Genomic DNA, 4,944 nt, shown 5'->3' on the forward strand with positions numbered 1-4,944 from the left:
AGAGGTAATTTTGGTTTAAACTTTAAGATGTGCCTGGACCACAGACTGATCTATAATAGAAGACAAAACCTTTGTTTCTTTTCTAACAACCATTTTATATACTCAAAAGTAGAGTAGTTTAAATTGTGCAGAATGCTGACAATTTGTGAGCTATAGTGAAAGCGAGCAGGCTCTTGATTAATGAAGCCATTCACACAGCAGAGAAGGATGAGTCCTTGGCTGATAAGACTCCAGGATGGGAGTGCGACTTGAGACATCTGTTTCGAGATTAAAGCCTTTGACTGATAAGACTACAGGGTGAGAAAAACAACAAACTTTGGAGACTCTGGAGCCTTTTGTTGCAGACTTTGTGATAAAAATAATGATGTTTTTAAGAATGTGAACCTCATGGCTTGTTGGAGCCAAGGAGAGGAGGGACTTGTGCTATATATAATGGAGACTTTGTAAGCCTCAGCGCGCCTTTTCTTTAAGGGTGCCCGACTCTGCAGACTTGACTTGTTAATAAAACTTTGTTTTCCTGAATTTGTCTAGAGCGATTATTGAGAAGCGATTTTCGTTTCTAACAAAATTCTTAATTTAAATCCTTCTCCCTCCTACCATCTGGTAGAAGATACCGGAGCATTCGGTCTTGCACCGCCAGACTGCGCAATAGTTTCTTCCCCAAGCCATCGGGCTCCTTAAAACTGTATGATCGCACTCTATTCCATTTGCAATTTTCGGACGACTTTTTGAATTGCTGCTAAAGCAACATTTTATAACTGATCATTCATTGTTACATTGCAAAATGTCCACCACTGTGCCTATTGTCTTGTCTTGTCAGGAATTACTGCTGCCTTGCATTTTTCAATGCACCTTATGCTGCCCTGTGTATGACTGTACTCTCATGTAAAGTATATGTTCACATAGCACTTTGATCCTGGACGAATGCTGTCTCATTTTGATTGTATCAGCTGTATATGGTAGAAACAACAAATAAAGTTACTCTACTCATTTATCAGCAATCAAATCTCCACTCTTGCCTCTCTTTTTTCTTTTATTCATCTAAACTTCTATATGCAATCTTTTGTACTACTAGCTAGCTTACCCTCATATTTCATGGTCTTCCTCCTGTGCTTTTATAGTTATCACCATCTGCTGGTTTTTAAAGGCTTTCCAAATTGTACCTTTTTTTGCTTTCATGCTGTCCCTGGCTTCCTTTGTCAGCCATGTTGCCTCACCCTCCCTGCAGAATGTTTCTTCTTCTGCTTTGCCTCCTGAACAACCCCCAGAAGCTCCCACCTTTGCTGCTCCATCGTCTTCCCTTCCAATCAACTCTGGCCAGCTCCACCCTCCACTTCTCAGCAAGTCCTTCATAGGTAATTGTATTGATTTTTTTTTTAAAATGTCACTATTGTGAAAGAGTGTCATCTGAAAGACAGTTTAACATCTTTAAAATTAAACTTATTTAAAATATTTATCAGTCCTAGAAACCAGCCCTATGATGATGCTGCATCTGAATCTGTTCTGTAACCTATATTTTTCAATGGCCTAATTTTACACAATATATACTTTGTTCTTTGAAACCAAAATATTGATACAGATAAAACTGATATTTTGTTAAAAAGTGTTATAATTATTCAATTTACAAACATTGATGTCAATACAGGATACGTAACATAAACAGCATATTCATTGACTCGACACTGAGCAGTGGCTGCTAGTGCACTGAAGTAGGTCGTACATGTTTAATTCAAACTTGAAATCCCTTGCTGCTAATGCAAACAAATATCTAAAAATTTAAAAGATTAGCCCCTCTGGCAGAATACTAATGCTGGGCAGGAGATAGATATTGGCAATATCTGAATGTTCAAATTTAGATGGCCTTCTTCATGAGGTACTTGGCCTGAACCTTGATGGAGCGCCCGGGGGGGGGAGGTGGTGAAAAGAAACGCGTGCGCGCGCAGCGGTCACGGCGGTTGACTGGGGGGGAGGCGGGACCGAGAGCGCGAGAGCAACAGGTTCACCCCTGTCCCGGCTAATAACGTCCCTGAGGCCGGGGCAGCACAGCACATCAGCAAGTGTCCCAGCTCTTGTCACCGTCTTCAACGTCCCCTTCCTTCGAAGCAAAACGAAGGGGTGAGTTGTCGGACCTAAATTTAGTCGCGCCTTTAAAGGAGGCCTCGTTCCTCCTGTTCAGACGCGGGTTGACGACGTTTGTAGGATCTTAAACAGTGAGTCGTGTCGAGTCAGTTTGTCTTTTCTTGTACTTGACAGCAGAGGCCGGACTGCGCTCACAAACTGTATTTGCTGCTCAAGCCCTTTTGTCTCGTTGCTTCGTGGCAAATGTAGCTGCAATATTTACAAATGCAAGCTGACCACCTATTTCGCTGCCACACAAAAGTGTTTCACTTCAAGCTGTTGTGCGCCTTGTAAACTATTATTCAAAAACACCTTCCCTCCCCCCACTCGGTTTGTATAAGTATGTGGAGGTCACCCGCAACGAAATCGAAATACCTTATAAGAACAACTCGTGTACCCGTCACGTCATCTGCATTTTGCATTATCTTACAACGCTACTTTTTTTTATTAAAGCAATTGCAAGTTGCGAGGAAACACTGGCCTGGGGAAGAATGTATATACACTGGTCTGGAGTGTAACAAAGGTAGTCAAATTTTGTGGTGTGAATTTGGAATGTTTTCTAGCCTGTTGAGCCGAGGTCAAGTGCTTCCCAAAACATTTACCAATGTTAGCCAGTTTTAAAATCCAAAGAGTAACGCCACTTCAGAAACAAAACCACTAATATTTACTATATAGTTAAAATAAACCGACATTAAAATATGAAAAAAAGTTTTAAAGCACGTTAAATAGTTTTTATTAAGGCTCAGATTTCAAACAAGTTCAGTATTTTTCCCTAACGATTAAAGATTTAGAAAAGCCCTCTTCTTCTCACTATCCGCCCGCCACCCCTTAACTCACTCACCCGCCAGACCCCCTCCGCCTTTTCTTCGACTCGTTGCTGGTGACCTGCAAAGCGGAGTCTTAATCCTGGAGCAGGGAAATTGCATGACAGGCCAACGAGCAGCAAACACGGTCAAGTTTGAACCAACTATTTGCCTTCCCCGCTCATCCAATTTACCTCACGTTTTGCTAAATCCCGGACCCTAGCTGCATCAATTTGCGCACAAACGTGTCAGCCCAGTCGAACGGAAGGATATTCCGAAGTTAAACAGTACTCTAGGTCTCTTGGCAGAATTGACCATGCGCGTCTAGGGCTGACATCTCTTTATGATTACCTATGCTGTTTGAAGGGGGGAGGGGAGTCTTCCAACCCCAATTTGATCCTTCACCTCTCCCCTCTACCTCTTGTGCTGGCCCCTTTGGATCTTCAGGGTTATCTATTTTTCTCTCTCTCACTTCCTTAAAGTCTTTTTCTCTGTTTTACACTCAGCCTTTAGTATCTTCGTTTCATCCTTTCACTTTTATGGGAATTTCTCTCTTTCACCCTTTTGAAATGTCTGATTGCCACTGCTCTGACTCTTGCATTCTGACCTAATGAACAGGTTGGGTTGCTCAATACCAGTGTGTGTCTGGGACTACCAGGACTAACACGTGGTTCACTTTGGAGTTGGCCACTTAATTCAGGCAGCTGGAGGCCATTGATCAGTGTCTGGTGTGAGCATCTTGAGTTTGGCCACTGACCTTTCCCTTTGTCTGTCTTGCAGTGTGGATATCCATCTGGTAAGGGTGGCTGAGATCCCAGTTTTGCTTCTCGGGCCAAGTTCCCCATAGTCAGGATCGGCACAGATGATTTACTATAATCTGCCAATCCCTTTTCTTCTGTTTTCTAAAAATCTGTTCATGGGATATGGGTATCACTGACCAGGCTAGCATTTATTGCCCATTCCTAATTGCCCTGTAGAAGTGGTGGTGAGCTACCTTTTTGAACAGCTGGAGTCCTTGCATTGTAGGCAAACCCAGAGTCTTGTCATGTCCCTCATGGGGTCCTCTTTCTCATCCTTCTCTCTCCATTTATTTATGGGGGCTGATCTGTCATGAATACTTTCTTCACTACCATTTTTTTAAAGATCCATGTATTAGGAAGTCATAGATGTTCAGTTAATGAGTATAGTTAAAACTTTGAGATCAGTACATTTTGGACTGTAGGGCAGGAAGATGTTGTTGAGGTAACAACTTGATTGTGAACTTACTGAATCCTCCCACTTTCTCCAAACAAAAGGAGTAGCCATGGGCACCCGCATGGGCCCCAGCTATGCCTGCCTCTTCGTAGGGTATGTGGAACAATCCATCTTCCGCAACTACACTGGCCCCACCCGCCATCTTTTCCTTCGCTACATTGATGACTGTATCGGCGCTACCTCGTGCTCCCACGAGGAGGTTGAACAGTTCGTCCACTACACTAACACCTTCCACCCCGACCTCAAATTCACCTGGACAGTCTCGGACTCCTCCCTCCCCTTCCTAGACCTTTCTGTTTCTATCTCAGGCGACCAAATCAACACGGACATCTACTACAAACCAACCGACTCCCACAGCTACCTGGACTACACCTCCTCCCATCCTGCCCCCTGTAAAAACGCCATCCCATTCTCCCAATTCCTCCGTCTCCGCCGCATCTGCTCCCAGGAGGACCAGTTCAAAATACGTACAACACAGATGGCCACCTTCTTCAAGGACCGCAATTTCCCCCCCGACGCGGTCGACGGTGCCCTCCACCGCACCTCCTCCACTTCCCGCTCCTCCGCCCTTGAGCCCCGCCCCTCCAACCGCCACCAGGACAGAACCCCACTGGTCCTCACCTACCACCCCACCAATCTCCATGTACAGCGCACCATCCGCCGTCACTCCCGCCACCTCCAAACAGACCCCAGCACCAAGGATATATTTCCCTCCCCACCCCTATCAGCTTTCCGTAGAGACCACTCCCCCCGCGACCCCCTTGTCAGA

The 4,944-nt window shown here is 44.7% G+C and overlaps 1 protein-coding gene across 3 annotated transcripts in view; it reads left to right on the plus strand.

Moving 5' to 3' along the window:
* The first annotated feature begins 1,682 nt into the window (after positions 1-1,682).
* LOC122554443 (5'-AMP-activated protein kinase subunit beta-2-like) overlaps positions 1,683-4,944 on the plus strand; it is a 46,106-nt gene continuing 42,844 nt past the window's right edge. The window contains exons 1-2 of one of the 3 annotated variants that reach the window (XM_043699503.1): positions 1,687-2,115; positions 2,572-2,641. The gene's annotated coding sequence lies outside the window, so the exon portion shown is untranslated. Of the gene's footprint in view, positions 2,116-2,571; positions 2,642-4,944 lie in introns of all 3 variants that reach the window. The other 2 variants (XR_006312998.1, XM_043699502.1) reach the window with 2 other exon arrangements.

Source organism: Chiloscyllium plagiosum, chromosome 11, assembly GCF_004010195.1.
Source record: "Chiloscyllium plagiosum isolate BGI_BamShark_2017 chromosome 11, ASM401019v2, whole genome shotgun sequence".
NCBI classification, from domain to species: domain Eukaryota; kingdom Metazoa; phylum Chordata; class Chondrichthyes; order Orectolobiformes; family Hemiscylliidae; genus Chiloscyllium; species Chiloscyllium plagiosum.